This window comes from Populus nigra, chromosome 3 (assembly GCF_951802175.1).
Source record: "Populus nigra chromosome 3, ddPopNigr1.1, whole genome shotgun sequence".
In the NCBI taxonomy this organism is placed as follows: domain Eukaryota; kingdom Viridiplantae; phylum Streptophyta; class Magnoliopsida; order Malpighiales; family Salicaceae; genus Populus; species Populus nigra.
The window spans coordinates 959,256-980,717 of NC_084854.1; the positions used below are offsets into that span (position 1 = coordinate 959,256).

A 21,462-nucleotide genomic window follows, 5' to 3' on the forward strand; every position below is an offset into this window, starting at 1 on the left:
CGTTATTGGACGTAATTTTCAATCCGACCATGGGATTGAGCTGAAATTTTATGAGGAACCTTAAAATATATTGAATAAAATCTGGTTAAAATTTTAAGATGAATGGAGCTCGGCAGTGCTAGCAAAAAAATAAAAACCGTCAAATAGAGGCAAAAATACTCATTAAGGGTAGAATAGTGATTAGCTATTGAAAAGAAAACATATAAGCTCTCCTTCTCTTTTATTAACTGCCGAATGGGCAGAAACAAAATAGAGGAAAAGAAAAACAGAGCATAACGTGAGAGAAAGAGAGAAATGTAAGGAAAAACAATAAGGAAATTGAGAGAATAACTTTATAAACTTGCAAGTTCAACCTATAAAACACTAAATCAAGTGAAGGAAGGAGGATTTGAGAAGGGGAGTTCAACTAACTTTGGAAGAGAAGAGAAATTGGAAGAAAAGAAATAGGTAAGCATGAGAAGTTTGGATTTAATGTTTGATTTAGATGTTTTCCTAAGCTTATTTGATTAAGTTAGGAAGTAATTTCATGGAATTTTACCTTAGTTTCCCTTAAATCCTAGATTTTTGAATTTAGGGTTCTTATGTGAATTTGGGGGAATTAGGAGGGGAAGGAAAAATGATGAAATTGAAGTGGAATAGAATGAAAACAAGTTGAAATAACAAGTAAATGAAGAAAATTTGGGGGAGGAAAAAGAAACAACATTCGGCCAAATGAAGGAGAAAAATAGGAGAATGAGTTTTGATGTTAATGTTTAGAAAAAAAAAATCATGTTTAATCATGATAAATGAAAATGTGAGAAAGATTAAATGAAGAGATAGCATTTAAGTTGAGAAAATAATAATAATAATAATTATAATTATAAGTAAATTCAAATTAAAAGAGAAATAAACTAGTTAAAAGAAAATATGAAGACAAAATGTCTAGATTGTGTTTGAATATAGTATTTAGATAAAATAAATAATATGATGTGAGGGTATAAAGAATAGAAGAATTATTTGATGGAGGAATTATGAACATAGAGTAAGCAAAGAAGTAGCTTGAGTTAAATATGAGGTTGTATGTAAAATAATGATGTTATATTTGAGAATGAATTTTTATTAGAACAAATTACAAATAAAAATATTACGTGCTTTGTGTTTCTGCACGTAAGAAAAATATTGATGGACTAATGATATAATGACACTTGATTGATTCAGGAGTTGTGTCTGAAGTTGGTTATCAGACAGGAGGAGCTGGGTCATCCCGAACAGAAGGTAGGTGATTCGTCACCTTATTTTGTAATTTTAGTTTCCCTAATTATCTATGTTGGTTATTTAATTGATATTAAACGAATGGAGCAAATGAATAATTTGAGTTATGATTATGTGAATTATCGGTAAATTATGTGAAATTACCGGTTTTATTGGTTAACAAAGGGGTTAACTAGATATGGGGTAATTCATATGGAATTACTAGATTGTTTGGCTAATAAAAGAGATTAGCCGGATGCTGGGTAATTCGAATGGAATTACCAGATTGATTGGCTAACAAAAGAGATTAGCCGAATACTAGGTAATTCATATGGAATTACCGGATTGATTTTTGCTAACCGAAATGGGTTAGCCGGATTTTTGGGTAATCAAGAGAATTACCGGGTTTATTGGTTAACAAAGAGATTAATCGAATAAGGAGTAATTCATATGGAATTACCGGATTGATTGGCTAACAAAAGAAGTTAGCTAGATGATGGGTAATTCGAATGGAATTACTGGATCTGTTGGTAACTGAGGAAGGAAAACTAAATTTCTGAATAGTTATATGGAAGTGTTAGATTTATTTGGTAATTAAGATGAGTTAACTGGATTTTTAAGTTTTGAAAAGACTATGTATGGGATTAAGTTAGATTGAAGTAGAAGTATTAAATTTCAAAGGTTAAGAGTAATTAATTAATATTAGACTAATATAGCGAGTAAGTTAATTAATATGGTTATTGTTGAAACAGGTACACCGCGAGGTGATGCAGATCATTAGATGTAGGAATTCTCCTGTTTATGAATTATCATTTTGGAATGTAATATTCATGTCTTTACTTTCAGTGTAAATTCTTTTGTGTTGCAAAAAAAAATCAAGTAGAAGGTGTAATATGTAGTGGATGTATTATATATATGTATAGTTGTTAGTATGACCAAATCATTTTCAAAATAATAAGATAAGATTTATTATAAATATAATATGACTCTTAATCTTAATGTTGTATTTATGTAGTTTAAAGGTATATATGTAGTTAGTTAGCATTTATTACGTTTGTGATGAATTTGTTTATCTTTGGAGTTGTTTTGGTAGTACATTTATGTTGATTTACTAATTGATATTATGAGACTTGAATATATTAATAAGTATAAGTATTGAGTTATTGTTTGATGAATGGAATGTGATCCAGGATGATTGGATTAAGATGGAAGTCGTAATGACATATAATAAAAGTGTTGTCGTTAACTTGGTACCAATAAAAATAGAGGAAACTCTGCCGAAATTTCAAAAAAAAAAATCTCATAAATTTAGACATATTACCCAATACTTGACATTGGTAAAGAAATATTTGGAGATTTTATGACATTATGATTTGAGGGTGTTACATATACCAAGCTCCCAACAACAGTACGGTATAAAGTAGGATCTATCAAAGGTAAGCCATCAAAAGAAGAGTACGTTGCGTTAACCTCGATAAGAGTATCTGCAGTCTTGTTATTAGTAAATCTAGTCCGCTCAAGAATTTCTGTAACATATTTCGACTGAGAAAAAAGGTAACCTCTAGGTGAGTATGCTGCCTCTATACCTAGAAAATATCAAAGATAACCCAAATCTTTTATTTCAAATCGTCTAGCCAACTCTGTCTTCAAAACTGAAATACCATCAATGGCATCACCAATAATAATCATGTCATTAACATATAAAGACAGAATGATACGACCTGCTTGTAGCTGCAAGGAGAGAAACTTTTGAAATTGCTCAACCAAAGTACTAGGATCGATAATAGAGCATGAGGAAGCTACTGCTGCGGTATTATGGTGTGGTGGTTTATAACCATGAGGTGGTCTATGAGCATTAGATTGTGACTGGCTGTCAGGTTTCCAAGTTTGATTCTACTGTCTCAACTTAGGACACTGAGCCTTCCAATGACCTTTCCACTTACAGAAACTGCACTCGTCGAAGCCAACCCTTATGTAAGGCTTATGATGGTGATTGGAGAATTGCTTAGAGGGTACTGCTAATACAGAAGGATTCGAAGCAGAAAGAATACCCTTTACAGAATATGACTGAAAACGTATTTCTTCAGCCAATAACTCACTGACAACCGAGTCAACAGAAGGTAGTGGAGAGCGATGCAGTATTGAACCTCTAAGTCCTTCGAAATCACTGCGAAGTGCTGTTAAAAATTGTATCAATCGTTACTATTCTCTACGCTCAATATAAGCACCACATGCCTTTAATTCTGCCAATTCTATAAGAGCCAATTGATCCCAAAGATCTGTCATGGCAGAATAGAACTCCTGAATACTCATATTCTTCTAGTGAAGAGCTCGTATGTTATTCTCTAACTGATACTGCTTTGCAAAATTTGATTGTGTGAATAACCTCTGCAGATGATCCTGAACCTCCTTTGTTGTCTCATACTTCGCCATACTTCGCCAACGATCATGCCTCCGACGGACTTATTCAGTCGGCGATGCCATCGGTAAAAGTATTAACGACGGTTTTCGTGCCTCACACCGACAGAAGTAATCCGTCGGTAAAACTGTTTAATGGTGTAGTGTGATAATAGAATAGAAAAAACAGGACTCATGGATTCCTGAAGCAGTCTTCAACACGAGGCAAATCTCTGGGTTCTTGTTAAGTTAGGACTTGCAAGAAAAGGAAAGAAGTCTATCACAAATATGAAGGTACAGAAGGTAATGCCAGATGCTCCTCAGTAACACAACTCAAAGAGTAAAACAGAAGGCAAGAAATATAAAGAAGCTCAATTTCTGAAACCCAGTTTAATCCTACTTAAATCTTAGTAAAATAATCTCACTTACATGTGTTTTTAATACAGTAATTCCATTTCTTTACAATGCTAATGACTACTGGTGTCATGAGAAGTGAGAAATGATAACCTACAAGTCAATTATTTTCATGGTCTAGTTCCAAAGCTGCCGGTCTCTCCTGATTTCGGTTGGTAAGCTGATTGATCGGTATCTATGACTAGCTCTTGAGGTGCTTCCCTATTTGGACTAGAATAATAGCTTGCAGAAGATCGATTGGCAGGATATTCTGCGTCGACTGAATAGGATGATGGGCTTGGCGCACACATAGTAGGCAGACTGATGCCATTTCTATCATTCAGATCACTTTGTCTGAAAGTACTGGATGTGGAGTCCCTTTGAATGAAAATTCTAAAGAAGTTTTCAATTCTACTCCATATTGAAGCTGTGGAATCAGAGGACCTCAAGACGTTTCTTTCTCGGTAAACAAACATGACTACGAAGATAATGAGAGCTAACAATGCAGCTAGTCCTGCAATTAAAAATAACCCCCAGAAACTCTTGAGACTAAGGCTATTGGATGAAATTGAGGGGCTGTATTCTGGACAAGTGCTTTTTTTGCCAAACCATGCACCCTCTATTTGCTTCATTTTATCTCCCTCGGTCACATTTAAAATTGCCCTCGATATATCAGCCACTAGAGGAGAACCTTTAGGGAAGACCTGAAGTTACAAAAAGAAAGGATAAGTGAGAAACTATGCACTTATTAGCCACAGAGTAAATGGAAATAACAAGATAGGAAAGTGAGCTTACAAAGCCAAAACCGCCGGTTTTAAATTTAGGATCAATCATGGTATATTTAGAACAATATCTTGACAGAATGAGGTTTATAAATGCCAGTTCGTCGAAAGCTGCAGCAATACCACCATATCCACTTCCTTTGGAGAAAAGATGGTGGCATTCTTCTGGAGAACTATACACCTTGAGCTTGGACTTGTCGAACCCCAAGTCTAACAAGAGTCCTAGAACAAAAGAACCATTCTGGTATCCCACATACTCCCCTTTCTTAATGAGCTCACGTACATCAGTAACTGTAGGCTGCAGCTGCTCGACGGTAAGTAGGCTTGCTAAACTGGCTGTGTAACTCTGCGTGAGGATCAACACAACAAAACACCAGATGATTATCACCGCCCTAGACAAGTTGCTAACCACTCTCTCCCCTGTAAATATAAATATAAAGTCAATTTGGTATTTATATATGGAGTGCTAGTACAACAGGAGAAGGAAAATTCACAAGTGAAGGGAGATTACGTTGTGCAAAAACCATAGTTGAGAAGGAAAACCAGAAGCTAGTGCCAGCTTGATCTGAAGCTGACCCTCGAAAATCTTCATTTATTCTGTGCTCAAGAACCCAGACCACAAATGCAATGAAAACAAAGAACAAAAAACTGCTCACCCAAAGGTCTCGTGTCAAAGGTTTCATGAAGACCCAAGCATTTTTGCTGTTGTTGTCTACAATCGGAACAATCATGGAGACACCACTTTCTGTGAAAGGCAGGGTATAGTCGATGTACAACGACCTGTTGTAGACAATAGTTATGTCTCCAACCACGGCATCATAATTCTGTTGGCAATAAACAAAAAATACTTCAATGTGAATGATATTCAAACTGATATAGTTACAAGAACAGAAAAGGAGAGAGCAAGTCTTACCTTCAAGTACACTTGATAGGCCAGATCGTTGTAAGTTCCAGCAGGTTCGCCATCAGAGTTGGCAAAGGGGATGTACTCATAAGGCAAAGCATAAGGCAATGCTTTGACTACAGCATCAAAAACATCTACGCAGAATCCGGTGAATGTTGTGGTGTTGGAAACAGGATCTTTTGTGACTGCTACTAACTCACTGAAGCCATGCTTCACAGGCACTCCTATTTTCAACTTCTTCTCGTTTGTGGGAATCTCCCAACCCTTGGGAACCTCAGTTGTATCCCCAGGAAAAATTACAGTTGAAACTCTGGAAATAGAAGTTGAATTCATACGTTTATTTATTCTCGGATTCAGTGTTTTCACAAGTCCTTCTGTTGGCGTCCAAAATCCAATCCCTCTTCCTCCATTTCCGTTCACATTAACTATCTGAAAAGCTGATGATTGCAACTGCCCATCAACAAAAAGGTAATCTCCTGTAAGGCCTTCGAAACTAGTGGTCGATAAAGCTCCAAGAATGTTTGGACCATTTAAAGAGATGCCAAGAGTTGCAAGATCTGTTGATGAATTGCTAGAAACATTTGCCTTTTGGAAGCCTAAATTTGTAGTGCCGGCTTTCTCAACTGCCAAGGCCACTGCTGTAGTGGCATCATAGGCCAGTAATCCATAAATGTTGAACTCGGCATCAAGTTTATTTGGATTATCTCGTAGGAATTTCCTTTTCCACCGAGCTCGAAAATATTCAAGCTCTTTTGTTCTTGGAACATAAGGTTTAATACCCAATACTCCTTGGATAGTATCGGTGATCGAATGATTTCGTGAACTCAAGAAATCAACACTTAGACCGTCTGTCATGATCCAAACATAGCCTTCACTCATCATTCCAATCTCTTTTGCTTTGGTGAAAAGCCGAGTGCCTAGAGAGGGATACATATGCACAATGAAAACTCTAGTTTGCATTGTCATCAACTTATAAAGCTCCTCAACAATTTGATCATCAGTGGCCGATGGAGAAATGACACTCCGGTAGGGCACTCGAGCATCAACTTCTTGCAGAGCATCAGTTAAATAAGGTATGATTCCCTCTCCATATTCATTGTCAATGTAGATGGGCACCGCTTCTTTCCATCCAAAGGCTTGAACTATAGCACTTATGGCGTTCACTTGAGCTGAATCATTTTGTGTTGCTCGCAAGAAATATGAACTCCTGATGGAAGTAAGAGAAGGACTGGTTGCAGAAAAAGATATAATTGGCACCTGAGCTTTTTCTCCAAGGTCAATAACAAAATTGGCTTGCATTGATGTTCTTGGCCCTAAGATTGCTTGCACTTCCACATTTTTTATCAAGTCCAGGGCTGCATTTCGGAAGGAGATTAGAAAAATTAAAGACTTCTGCAGCCGAGAACGATCAAGCAAAGGATGAAAGTTGCTGTTTAGATCAATTTTATTATTTTCCTATGATTTTTCTTTTTTACAATTCTATTTTAATTTTCTTGATGTTTTTGGATTTTAAATTATCTCCTTAGGTTTTTCTGACCGATTTACTATTTAAATGTTTTACAAATCTTTTGAGAAGACAATCATTATATATTAATTTTGAAATAATAAATTTAAAGTTCATATCTGTTTTTTTTTTTCACTCATTAAAATTTCTATGTTTATTATGTTATTGCTATTATATAGCTTACGAGACCTCTACAATATTACAGCTCACGATAGACGACTGGGGGGGCGCAAATTTGGAAAGTAAGATAGCCACAATTTATGAAGACTTTTGTGTGTTTTGACCGACCTTATCGTTGCTAGCAGAAAGTTAAACCAGCTAGTCCTAGTTGAGAATAATTGGGAGGCTTAACCTGATGGTTAGCCAACCCTTTCTATATATATAGGTAGGGCAATATACAATAGTAATGGTGGAGGTTACCACACAAGAGTATGTCTACAATATTTCCTATATACAATATTTCCTATATAAATATATTCTATAATATGCCCCCTCAAGCTGAGGGTGGAGGATCAACCCGAAGCTTGAAACGAAAAGCAGTAAACGAAGAAGTAGGAAGTGGCTTAGTGAAGACATCGGCAAGTTGATCCTTGGAGGAAATAAAACGAATCTGAATTTCCTTCTTTGCAACTCTATCTCGGACAAAATGATAATCGACCTCAACATGTTTAGTGCGAGCATGAAAAACAGGATTCGCAGACAAATAAGTGGCACCAAGGTTGTCACACCAGATAATAGGAGCAGAAGTGGATGGAATCTGGAGATCTGTTAATAAATACTGAAGCCAGATAACCTCAGCAGTGCCATCAGCTAAGGCTTTGTACTCAGCCTCAGTAGAAGAGCGAGCAACTGTGCGTTGCTTACCGGATTTCCACGAAATCGGCGTTTGACCAAAAAACACAAGGTAACCACCCGTAGATTTTCTGTCCTCAACACTGCCTGCCCAATCTGCATCTGTAAAACCATGTAAGGCAAAAGAAGAACTGCGAGTGATATGTAAGCCATGTGATGCCGTACCCCGAAGATAACGCAAGATGCGTTTCACGGCAGCCCAATGAGAATCTGTAGGAGCATGCATAAACTGACAGACTCTGTTAACAGCAAAGCAAATATCTGGGCGCGTAAAAGTGAGATACTGAAGAGCACCCACAATTTGACGAAAGCGGGTAGCATCAGAAAACAATGGATCGGGCAGAATGGTAGCTTTGGATGTAGAGATAGGGGTATCAACTGGTTTGCAAGATAACATACCAGCCCGAGTGAGGATGTCAAGTATATATTTATGCTGGTGAAGCATAAGACCCATACTAGTAGACTGAACCTCAATACCCAAAAAGTAATGAACAGAACCCAAGTCGCGAAGCTTAAATTCTGAGCTCAGTAGCTGAATGAGGCGTTGGAGCAGAAGAGAGTTACTACCCGTAAGCAGAATATCATCAACATAGACCAGAAGATAGCAAATATCAGCACCAACAGAGAAGATAAATAATGAAGTATCCACCTTAGAGGCACGAAACCCAATAGATAACAGGAAATCATTTAGACGAGTGTACCAAGCCCGTGGAGCCTGTTTTAAACCATACAGAGATTTATGCAATCGGCACACATGAGAGGGGAGAGCAGTATCAACAAAACCTGGAGGTTGTTTCATGTAGACCTCCTCATCAAGAACACCATGGAGGAAGGCATTATGGATGTCAAGCTGATGAATTTTCCAACCACACGAAACTGCAATGGAGAAGACTAATCTGACGGTCGCCTGTTTGATGACTGGACTAAAGGTTTCAGAGAAATCAATACCTTCTTGCTGAGTGAAACCTCTAGCAACCAGACGCGCCTTATACCTCTCGATGCTGCCATCAGATCTGCGTTTAATCTTGTATACCCACCGACTACCAACAACATTCATGGAGGGATGAAACGGCACTAAGGTCCAAGTTCGGTTTGCATGTAAGGCCTGAATTTCCTCACGCATAGCACTATGCCACGCCTCATATCTGTTAGCATCATTAAAAACAAGTGGCTCATGAGAGGGGGGAGAAACTACCCGGCTGAAGGAGACAGCAGAGGTTGCAGCAGTGGCTGTGGACAGTGCTGTCTTGGGCTGCCTTGGACGAAGAACCATGGGATGTTGACGAGCAGCTGGGCATGGAGAAGTGGGGCCTGTACCTGGAAGAGGCTGAAGAGGATATGAGGAGAGGTCTACACAGAGCTGCAGACCAGCTGGAGAAGCAGTGGAGGGACTGGTCGGCACTGTAGACACTGGTGAGGCTGCTGCAGAACTGGGAAGAGCTGATGCAGAACCGGGCTGCTCTGTTACAGCAGACCTGAGAACATGCACATCCGGTGATGGAGAACTTGTACCTGCATAATTATCATTGGAAAGACAAGCATATGGTGACAGTATGGTAGTGGGGGATGGTGATGAAGGGGTGGCAGAATCAATGGGCAAAGTGGTAGGCTGGTGGGGTGCGGCAGAGGGCAGAATTGGGTTGTGGTTGGGGCTGGTTTGGTAAGTAGTAGGCTGAAAAGATGGAGGAGGGTGCAAGGATGGAAGATAGGTAGGTGGGGTGGGAGGTACCGGTGAGGATGTTACCTGTTCAGACTTCGCAAAAGGAAAGACATTTTCATGAAAACGAACATGACGGGAGACATAAATACGATCAGACTCTAAGTCAAGACAACGATAACCAAGATGAGATGAGCTATAACCTAAAAACACACAAGGGGAAGACCGGAAATCTAATTTATGAGCATGATATGGACGCAAAAAAGGAAAACAAAGACACCCAAAAGTACGTAGGAAGTTATAATCAGGAGTGCGTCGAAACAGACACTCAAATGGAGATGTATTTTGGAGAACAAGAGTAGGCATGCGATTAATAAGGTAGACCGATGATTCAAAAGCATAGTTCCAAAATCGCAATGGGGCACTACACTGGCCTAAAAGGGTTAGGCCAGTTTCGACGATATGTCGATGACGACGTTCAACAGTGCCATTTTGTTCATGAGTATGAGGACAGATTAACCGATGATGAATACCAATGGTCTGAAAAAATTTATTTAATTTACGATATTCACCGCCCCAATCAGTTTGAACAGATTTAATTTTAAGAGAAAACTGACGCTCAACAAGTGTTTGAAAACGTTGAAAAGTGGAAAAAACATCAGATTTCGCAACAAGCGGATAATACCATATATGTTTGGTATGCGCATCAACAAAAATAACAAAATAGCGGAAGCCATCAGAAGAAAACATAGGGGCAGGACCCCAAACATCACTAAAAATTAATTCAAGCGGGGCAGAAGTTTTGTGACCCGTAGGTCGTAATGACAAACGGGACGACTTTCCTAAAGGACAAGCTTGACACTGAGTAAGAGAACGTCTAGAAGTACATACGATTTTATTTCCGGAGACTAACAAATTGAAAATGCGAGGGGTTGGATGACCCAAACGACGATGCCACAGGTCGGCAGTCGCGGAGATGCAAGGAGACCAAAAAGTTTGAGGAACTGACGTGGCAGAAGACTCGGAGAGGACATAAAGGCCATCATGACTCTGACCGGAAAGGAGAACTTCCTTGGTGACGAGATCCTTCACAAAAAACATAGAAGCGTGAAATTCAAAATAAACATGATTATCACGACAGAATTTTTGAACAGATAACAACGGTTTGGTAATGTGAGGCACATGGAGAACATTAGATAATGTAAACATGCGTTTTGGGGAATGTAATTTAGTATGTCCAATATGGGATATGTCAAGGCCCTTACCGTCACCAACATGCAAATAATCATTACCAAGATAGGGTGCAGAATCAGTCAGAGTTCCAAGATCAGGTGTGACGTGTTGATTTGCGCCGGTGTCGGGGAACCAAGTCGCAGCAGAGATATTCCCAACCGCAAGATGAGCAGAGGGCTGCGGAGAGCTGCTACGAAACTGGGAACAATGGGGAGCTGTGTGCCCAAAACCGAAGCACAATTGGCAGCGTACATGCTGCTGTCCAGACCACTGCCCAGCACTGGAATTTCGCCTGGTTTGCTGCCAGTGGTTTGGTCGCCAATCTGCAGCAGATTGGCCCCTGTTCTGGGGAGTGGAACGGTTGCTGTGGGGACGCCAATTACCTCTAGAGCGACCCCTATTGCGGTTGAAGTTAGAGCTGTGATGAGACATAGCATGGTGTGCAGAAAACTGTGGTGTTGGCAGCAGAGGTGGTTGCTGCGGCAGAGAAGAAGAAGACAGCAGAGAAGGAGCGGCAGCCATGGAATTGAAAGAGTTCTTGTGCAGAAATTCATGGGTAAGAAGGTGGCTGTGAAGATCAGCATAGGATAGCGGTTCTGCCTTGGTTATGAGACTCGTTACCAAGTCTTTGAACTCGCCACGAAGGCCACGAAACACATAAAGATTGAAATCTTCAAGAGACATGGGACGACCAGCAGAAGCCAATTCATCAAATAACGATTTGGCTTGCTGCATATATAGACTAACCGAGGAGTCACCTTGCCGAAGGTCTTGAAAGGAGCCATGGAGTTGCATGATGCGAGAATTAGACGGAGAGGCAAGCGCTTTCTCAAGAGTGCGCCAAACACAATGCGTAGTAGAACAATCTACCACGAGATGCAACACATCCACGGAGAGAGAGGAGAGCAAAGCACTCAAAATAAGTTGATCCTGTTGCTTCCAACGAAGAAAAGAAGGGCTGATAATGGAGGAAGAACTAGCAGAACTGTCAAAAATATGAGATGGAGGACACGGCACGGAACCGTCAACAAAGTGATAAACACCTTGACCAAGGAGATATGGCTTCATCTGCATTCTCCAATAGAGATAATTTGTGTTCGTAAGCTTTAGCGAAACAACTTGGTGAGTGTTCGCTAAAGGAACAATAGCTGTAGTGTGAGTTCCCATGAGAGGTAAAGGAACGGCAGAGACTTGGGAGGAAGAATCAGAGACAAGCTCTGCAAGTGGAGGCTGCTGTGGAGAAGAAAGGGCACCAGCGGCAGCAGCTTGGGGAGGGTTGGCCGGCTGTGCTGCACCACCTGTGGAGAGGGAGAAGCCGGCGGCAGCAGTAGAATCCATGTAGAGAAAGTAAAGAGAGGGCCGGCTGCAAAGGAAGGAAGGAAGAAAAGAGTTCTGACGGCAGAAAGCTCTGATACCAAGTTGAGAATAATTGGGAGGCTTAACCTGATGGTTAGCCAACCCTTTCTATATATATAGGTAGGGCAATATACAATAGTAATGGTGGAGGTTACCACACAAGAGTATGTCTACAATATTTCCTATATACAATATTTCCTATATAAATATATTCTATAATAGCTTACGAGACCTCTACAATATTACAGCTCACGATAGACGACTGGGGGGGCGCAAATTTGGAAAGTAAGATAGCCACAATTTATGAAGACTTTTGTGTGTTTTGACCGACCTTATCGTTGCTAGCAGAAAGTTAAACCAGCTAGTCCTTCATTATCACGGTAAGGCTTTAGATAAAACGTGTCCTTCTTTGGTCTTAATTAAGGTGTTGATTGCCGATAATTAAGAGAAGGGGCAGAGAGGGGGAACCTGCAGCAGCTGCACCAATAACATCTTTCTTCGAGTCCCTGGTGTTGAGGACCAGTCTAGTTTTGTAGTCACCATGAGAGGCATAGAAGTCTGAAAGGGCCATGTTGATGCAGCTCAAAGCAATATTGGCATCCAAATAAGCCAAGTCAAGAACCACTCCTACATTCACTGGGATTGTAGATGTTGTGTTCTGGGCCACCCCAATTTCTAAGAACAAAATCATCAAAGAAAGGAAGAGAAAGAAAGATAGAACAGGATTTAAAGAGTATTCTTTCATGATCATCTTGATGTCCACCTATGGTTGAGCTGATTCTAGCTAGATTTCTTGGTTTAAGCTTGGAAGGAAGTGTCATTTATAAGGTGAAACCGTGTTTCTTTAGAATTGTGGTAGTGATGATTGTTTAAAGTATTTTTTATTTAAAAATATGTTAAGATAATATATTTTTTATTTTTAAAAAATTATTTTTAAAATTAATATAAAAAAATTAATAAAAAAATTTAAAATTTAAAAAAACACGGTTTAACCGCGTATCAAGAACTAGGAAAGAGAAGAGCTTCGACAAGTTCTTGAGGAGGTGCCTCACCGTATTGGTTCGAAGAGAGGAGAAGTTATTACTAGGAAATTTCATGTTTGATTGTTTCAATCAAATCATATTAATAAATTGGAGATGGTCACCTGGACGTGGGTCCTGGGGCTACAATTTTACGATAGCGATTTACTTTTACATTGAAGAAGAATTCATTCTTTCGAATAGAAGGTATTAAGAGGAATTAGCTAAATTCTTCTGAATATATATATATATATATATATATATATATATATATATATCAAGTAAATGTGAGATATGTATTTTTAATATTGTCCAAAAAAAATTAATTTCAATTAATGTATAAACTAATTTAAAATACCTTTATCATAAATAAATAAAAAGTCACCAAGAGTGCACTAGCGTCTTGTAAGACGTGTATATGAAGTTGATGAAAATAAAGCTAAGTGCGTGTTTCGTGTTGTGAGGCACTTGGACGTTTTAGTCGCCTCAAATCTGTCGGAATTCACCATCGTTTACGTTTGACTAAATCAAAGTATTTGTGATTAGTTATTGAATAATCAAGTTTTTTCCTAGCTACTACTTGCTAATTCTAGTTCCTACATGTTGCAAGGGTTGAGGTGTTTCTCAACAGTTTACCCAAATACATAACGATGACAAAAAAATGAGGTCAATATGGATTCATATTAACCAAATAATTTAGAGTTTTGAATTGAAATAGTATTATTTATGTACTATATTCTTATGTTCGTAGATTTTAAAAAACAAGTGTAGGCTCTCCCTCGGTTCAGATATCTCCAACACCTAGTGCTTTGGATGTTAGGTAGCTTGATTTAAAGACTAAATTAGTTTTGATTGAAAAAAATAAAAAAATAAAAAACTTTAATTTAAAAAAAAATGTCAAAACATCATCATTTTAATTCTTTTTTCCTTTTTAATTTTGTTTTGAGGTTGACCCTCTTGCCCTAACTTGTCCCATAACCCTGGTGAACCCTGACATAGTTTAAAAATTATGACTAACACAACAAATTTCAAGAAAATAATCCAAATGGTGGTGGTGGTGGTGTGTGTAACTGTTTTATAAATCATTCTTTCAATTTTAATCAAGGGTTTCATTTGGTTTGATGATGGATGCCTATCACAAGATGACTATTTTCTTCCATTTATTGTGATTGCTAAGAGGATAAATTAATAGCTGCAGAAAGAAAAATGTATGAAAATATCAACTTCGATTTTAAATTCTATATTGCTTGCTTGTATACCTAATGCGTGATGCAGAAAGTCAGTTTGGATTGATTAAAGTAATTAATTCACGATTAAGTCCATCAATTCCAGTTTTGGTGTTCAATGATTGAGAAATCAGTCCCATCTATTGACTGTTACAAAGGAAATTTATTTATTAACTGCATGTTGTCAGAGATAAGCCATTATTTTAGTTTTTTCTTGAGATTCTGAAAGTCTCTATCCTTGAAAGAAATTAAAAGAACCAAACTTAAAATGGCTGATCCCTAATCACCATCCACCACAGAAGTGCCATAAACTTATGGGAAAAAACCTTGAACTAGCAACTATAAATGAAGGTTAGAAATTGCTATAGCAAGAAGGAAAAAAAAAGAAGTAGAAATTGCTGTCAACAAATCTATATTGCTCTTTGCTGCTGGCTATAACGAAGTATTCCATAAACATCCACGATGCCTGGAGGGAAAACTGGATCAGTTGCCGCCCTTACTACAACTTTCACCACGACAGTAACATTGACAGGGGGGGTGAACAAGGGTCCAACGAGGGGAAGCTGTTTAAGTGGTTTTGCATGTTGGAGAACCTGCAGTGGGATTGCCATTAATAAATTACAATGAACCTCCAAATTACTAGATTAAATATGATATGAGTGAATCCTCCTCGTCGCATTTCAAGCATTTCTCCCATGTAAATGATGACACGGCAACAGAACACTCTTCAAAACTTGATTTCTGGTGAGCAGAATCATAGCATGCTCCTAAAAGACAAGTTGTGATCTCCATTTACCCCCTTAAAGAGTTAAACTAGACTGCTCAAGCGCTGAAGGACTAAAACTATGAATGAATTGCAAGGACCACAAATATTGAGAAATTGAAAAGTCATCACAGGGGGGGATTGCAGAGGCAATGGCTTTGATTGGCTAACCTAAATCTGCCAAAAGCTTCAGGATTGGATTTACGTCATTCAAGTGTTGTTTGGGATAACCTAGTAATCTAGGTAAATATACAAGGATGCACAAGAACTTACCATCTCCAACGGAGAACCCATTACACCAAGAGGTAACTTCACACTTCCAACATTGCGAGTTCCATAAATAAACCCAGGCTGGAGAACCACTCCTAAACAAGGAAACAAAACATATTTCATCAGATTTATTGTTACTATAATCCAAATTAATATAAGATAGCAATACGCTGTCAGCTACAAAAAAAAAAACACATTTATGATCTATGATACTAACCAATACATGCACTAGCATTCTAAACTGCAAGATTTGACGATTAAATGCAGTGAAAAGAGTACTAAGTGTTGAAGTTTGCTTTAAGATGCTGCAGTCAAAGATCCTGTTTTTAGTTTATATTTTCCTGCAATAATAATAGCTTGTCCTAGTCAATAGGAATTTGTTAATCTGTTAGTTTGTTAACAGATCATGGCTTTATTTTAGCTTTTTCAGTTGTAATTTGCTTCTATAAATATGTACGAGATTGCTGACAACAATTAAGCAATTTTGTTTTAATTCATTCTTAATAAAAGAGTGCAGTATCAATATTGTTTTCTCTTCTATTCTCTTGTTTATTCAAACACACTTCAAACACCTCAAACTCCAGCAACTACAAGAAATACTTTTGTCAGATTTCTTGCTAATAAAACAATAGAAAACAGCCTCTGTTCAGATTAAAATCTGGAAATCTTATTTACTGTTTCACTGTTTTTAATTCAAACACTTTCAATTGGTATCAGAGCTATCTTCTTGAAGGGACCTGTAATGGAGGTTGAAACAAGTTTTTCTCACATATCTTCTCCTATCTTTGATGGAGAAAACTATCAACTGTGGGCAGTGAAGATGGAGACCTATCTAGATGCTATGGATCTGTGGGAAGCTGTTGAGGAAGATTATGAAGTGCATCCTCTGCCTAATAATCCAACAGTGGCTCAGATCAAAAACCACAAAGAGAGAAAAACAAGGAAATCAAAAGCAAAAGCATGTCTATTTGCTGCTGTTTCCACAACCATTTTCACCAGAATTATGTCACTTCAATCAGCAAAGGATGTTTGGGATTACTTGAAGAAGGAATACGCAGGAGATGAAAGAATTCGTGGCATGCAAAGTCTCAACTTGATAAGAGAATTTGAACTACAGAGGATGAAGGAGTCTGAGTCCATAAAAGAGTACTCAGATAAATTGCTTGGAATCGTCAACAAGGTAAGGCTGCTAGGTACAAGTTTCTCTGACTCCAGAATTGTAGAGAAAATCCTAGTAATTGTACCTTAGAAATATGAAGCATCCATAACCACCTTGGAGAATACCAAGGATCTGTGCAAGATCACCTTAGCAGAATTATTGAATGCCTTACAAGCTCAAGAGCAACAGAGGCTTATGAGGCAAGATTAGATTGCTGAAGGAGCTTTACCAGCCAAGCATCAGGACCACGGCAAGGACAAAAGGAAATTCATCAAGAAATTTCAGGCTTCAATCAATGAAGCCACTGCCAGCACGAAATCAAGGCAAAGGAAGAAACTCAAATAGAGGCTATCCACCTTGTAAGTATTATTGCAGAATAGGTCATCCACCATTCAAATGCTAGAAAAGACCTGATGCAAAATGTAACAAGTGTAATCAGCTTGGACATGAGGCTGTTATATGCAAGAATAAATTTCAGATGAGGGAAGTAGATGCTTAAATTGCTGAGAAAGATGATGAAGATCAGATTTTTGTGGCAACCTGTTTTTCAACCAAGAGCTCCTCAGAATGTTGGCTGATCGACAGTGGTTGTACAAACCACATGACATATGACAGAACCCTTTTCAAAGACTTGCAGTCCACTGAAATCATAAAGGTTCGAATAGGAAATGGTGACTATATTTCAGCAAAGGGAAGAGGAACCATTTCAATTACAACAAACTCAGGTACAAAATCTATTTCAGATGTTCTTTACGTACCTGATATTGATCAAAACTTGCTGAGTGTGGGTCAGCTAATAGAAAAGGGATTCAAAGTTATATTTGAAGATCATTGCTGCCTCATATATGACGCTGCTGGCCAGAAAATTTTACAAGTCAAAATGAAAGGGAAAAGCTTTTCATTTTTTCCAACTAAGAAGGAGCATACATCCTATTCCACAAATACAAGCATCACTTAAACTTGGCACAAGAGACTTGGGCATTGTCATCTCCAGCGAATGCTGACAATGAAGAAGAATGAAGTGATAAGAGGATTGCCTGCTCTTGCTGATCAAATGCCGAATTGTCATGCTTGTCAATTTGGCAAACAAAGGAGGCTGCCTTTTCCTAAATCTTCCTGGAAGGCATCTCAAAAGCTGCAACTAATTCACAAAGATGTAGCAGGACCTCAAAGAACACCATCACTGAAAGGTAGTCTCTACTACATTGTGTTCATTGACGATTTTTCAAGGATGTGCTGGATTTTTTTCTTGAAGTTCAAGTCAGAGGTTGCTGGAATCTTCTGGAAATTCAAGAAGATGGTGGAAAATCAGATTGGCTGCAAGATTCAAAGCATAAGATCAGATAATGGGAAGGACTATACTTCAGCAACATTTAATCTATTCTGTGAAGAAGCTGGAATTGAACATCGGCTCACTACTCCTTACACTCCAGAGCAAAATAGGGTTAGTGAAAGAAGAAATAGATATGTAATGGAGATGGCTAGGTGTATGTTGCATGACAAGGAGTTGCCTAAAGAATTCTGGGCAGAGGCAGGAAATACAACAATCTTTCTTCAAAATCGACTTCCAGCCAAGTTTTTAAATGAAAGAACACCATTCGAAGTCTGGTATGGATATAAACCTTCACTGAACTTTCTTAAAGTATTTGGCAGTGTGTGTTTTGTCCACATTCCTCAGGTCAAGCGTGACAAGCTTGATAAGAAAGCACTTCCAGGCATATTTGTGGGATACAGCTTAGTCTCCAAAGCATACAAAGTGTATCATCCACAAACAAAGAAGATATCAATTACAAGGGATGTACACTTCAATGAAGATGAGCAATGGGACTGGAAGAACCTTCAACAGAGCACTCATTCTGAAGATCGAATAGCTCCTCAGTGGCAAAATGAACTAAAAGATGATCCTCCAGTTAGAGGCACAAGGCTGCTGTTAGACATCTATCAAAGATGCAACATTGCATTTTATGATCCTGCTGGATATGAAGAGGCACTCAAAGACAGCAAATGGAAGAAGGCCATGGAGGAGGAGCTGTCAATGATTCAGAAAAACAATACCTGGACATTAGTTGACAGACCTGAAGGCAGAAAAGTTATAGGAGTAAAGTGGATATATCGAACGAAGCTGAATGCAGATAACTCCATCAACAAACACAAGGCCAAGCTTGTTGTTAAAGGGTATGCTCATATTTTTAGTGTTGATTATTCTGACACGTTTGCACCTGTTGCTAGACTGGACACAATCAGATTGTTGCTAGCAATCTCAACACAGAAGGGCTGGAAAGTGTTTCAGTTAGATGTAAAATCAGCCTTCTTAAATAGAGTTTTACAAGAAGAAATATATGTGGAGCAGCCTGATGGATTTGTGATTCAAGGAGTAGAGGATAAGGTTTTCCTTTTGTAAAAGGCTCTCTATGGGCTGAAGCAAGCTCCTAGAGCTTGGTACAGCCGGATTGATGAGCATTTGTTAAATTTAGGCTTTGTAAAAAGCTTATCTGAGGCCACTCTGTATGTCAAACTAAAAGACAATGATGTTCTTATAGTGTCTCTTTATGTTGATGACCTTTTAGTGACAGGAAGTAATGAATTGCTGGTTGAAGAATTCAAACAAGAAATGATGAATGTGTTTGAAATGACCGATCTTGGTCTTATGACTTATTTTCTTGGAATGGAGGTCAAGCAAAGCCAGAATGAAGTCTTCATCTGCCAGAAAAAATATGCAAAGGAAATATTGAAGAAATTTCAGATGGAAGAGTGCAAAGCAACCAGCACACCAATGAACCAAAAGGAAAAGCTAAGCAAGAATGATGGGGCAGATAAAGTTGATGAAGGATACTTTAGAAGCATGATTGGATGCTCAATGTATCTTACAACAACAAGGCCTGATATTCTATTTGCTGTATATCTCTTATCTCGTTTCATGCATGGTGCTAGTGAATTACATTTAAGAGCAGCAAAGAGAATATTGAGGTATGTTAAAGGGACTGTCAGCTACGGGGTCAAATTTGAGAAGTGTCAAAGCTTCAAGTTGTATGGATTTTCAGATAGTGATTGGGCTGGTTCCCTTGATGATATGAGAAGCACTTCAGGATATTGTTTTAATCTTGGTTCTGGAGTTTTCTCTTGGTGTTCAAAGAAGCAAGAGATTGTAGCACAATCCACGGCTGAAGCAGAATTTATTGCAGCTACAGCAGCAATAAACCAAGCTCTATGGCTTCAAAAAATCTTAAGTGATTTGTCAATGGAGGAAAGAGAACCAACAGAGATTTCAGTAGACAATCAAGTTGCTATTACAATCTCTCATAATCCAGTATTTCATGGAAAGATTAAGCACTTCAACATCAAGCTTTATTTTTTACGGGAGGTGCAGAAAAATGATGATATTAAGTTAATTTATTGCAAGTCTGAAGATCAACTTGCTGACTTATTTACCAAACCACTTCCAGTAAGTAGGTTTGAGTATCTAAGGAAAATGTTAGGAGTTTGCACTTCTTAAAGCAAGGAGGAGTGTTGAAGTTTGCTTTAAGATGCTGCAGTCAAAGATCCTGTTTTTAGTTTATATTTTCCTGCAATAATAATAGCTTGTCCTAGTCAATAGGAATTTGTTAATCTGTTAGTTTGTTAACAGATCATGGCTTTATTTTAGCTTTTTCAGTTGTAATTTGCTTCTATAAATATGTACGAGATTGCTAACAACAATTAAGCAATTTTGTTTTAATTCATTCTTAATAAAAGAGTGCAGTATCAATATTGTTTTCTCTTCTATTCTCTTGTTTATTCAAACACACTTCAAACACCTCAAACTCCAGCAACTACAAGAAACACTTTTGTCAGATTTCTTGCTAATAAAACAATAGAAAACAGCCTCTGTTCAGATTAAAATCTGGAAATCTTATTTACTGTTTCACTGTTTTTAATTCAAACACTTTCACTAAGAAATAAAGGATGAAACTAATATATCATAATAGCATTTTACATGAAGGAAATTTTACAGTTTTCCAAATTCAAAAGTTTTAGGACAGCTTTCTCAGATTTCAGTTGCTAAAAAAGTAAAACGAATGACAGATATATAAAAGGTACAGATTACAATAATGGAAAGAAAAAAATTACCTCCATATGCAAACTTGGTCAACAACTCTGTTTCAGCAGCCTTCTACTTCAAACAAAACACAAGTTAAAAATTTACATGAGGTAAGAATGATAAGAAAAGGGAAAAGTAAATATCAAGGCACACTTGAAAGTGTTGATTCTTCTTGTGATATAACTATTTCATATCAAACAACGTATTATAAAAATCAAACTGTATCTACATATAATACAAACTAGTTTTTATAAAGCTTTAGAAAATAGTCCTTGTTTCCAGAAAAATGAAGATGAAGATGTGCCATGCCAGCCATCAGCATTATAGTGACATGATTCTAGATACAGCACTTGAAATAAGCAGTAATGAAAATTAGTACCTTTCCCTCATAATAACCTTGCAGCAAGTAATTGACCAAGCCAAAGTCAGCAGCAGAGATGTAAACAAATCTTTTTACACCTACAACAAATGAGCAGCCAACTATTAAATCAAATCCATTAAAATCAGTTCAACCCTCCAAATAAAAACACGTAGAACTGGAACCACCTGCTCTCTAACAGGCAACTTATTTTGCAATGGTTCCTTTTCCCTTTGCTGCTATATAATCACCATTCCCAATTCAAACCTTTGAAATTCTTG

The 21,462-nt window shown here is 37.9% G+C and overlaps 2 long non-coding RNA genes and 1 pseudogene across 2 annotated transcripts; 1 reads left to right on the forward strand and 2 right to left on the reverse strand.

Moving 5' to 3' along the window:
- Positions 1–244: 244 nt before the first annotated feature.
- On the forward strand, positions 245–2,122 carry LOC133688290 (uncharacterized). Its single transcript, XR_009841126.1, has 3 exons — positions 245–447; positions 1,198–1,254; positions 1,983–2,122. It is a non-coding gene; the product is annotated as an uncharacterized LOC133688290 (long non-coding RNA).
- A 2,029-nt stretch (positions 2,123–4,151) lies between these two features.
- LOC133688201 (glutamate receptor 2.8-like) lies at positions 4,152–13,086 on the reverse strand (annotated as a pseudogene).
- A 1,658-nt stretch (positions 13,087–14,744) lies between these two features.
- Positions 14,745–20,882, reverse strand: LOC133688486 (uncharacterized). Its single transcript, XR_009841162.1, has 3 exons — positions 20,853–20,882; positions 15,590–15,681; positions 14,745–15,146 (listed from the first exon to the last, which is right to left on the reverse strand). It is a non-coding gene; the product is annotated as an uncharacterized LOC133688486 (long non-coding RNA).
- Between the last annotated feature and the right edge of the window lie 580 nt (positions 20,883–21,462).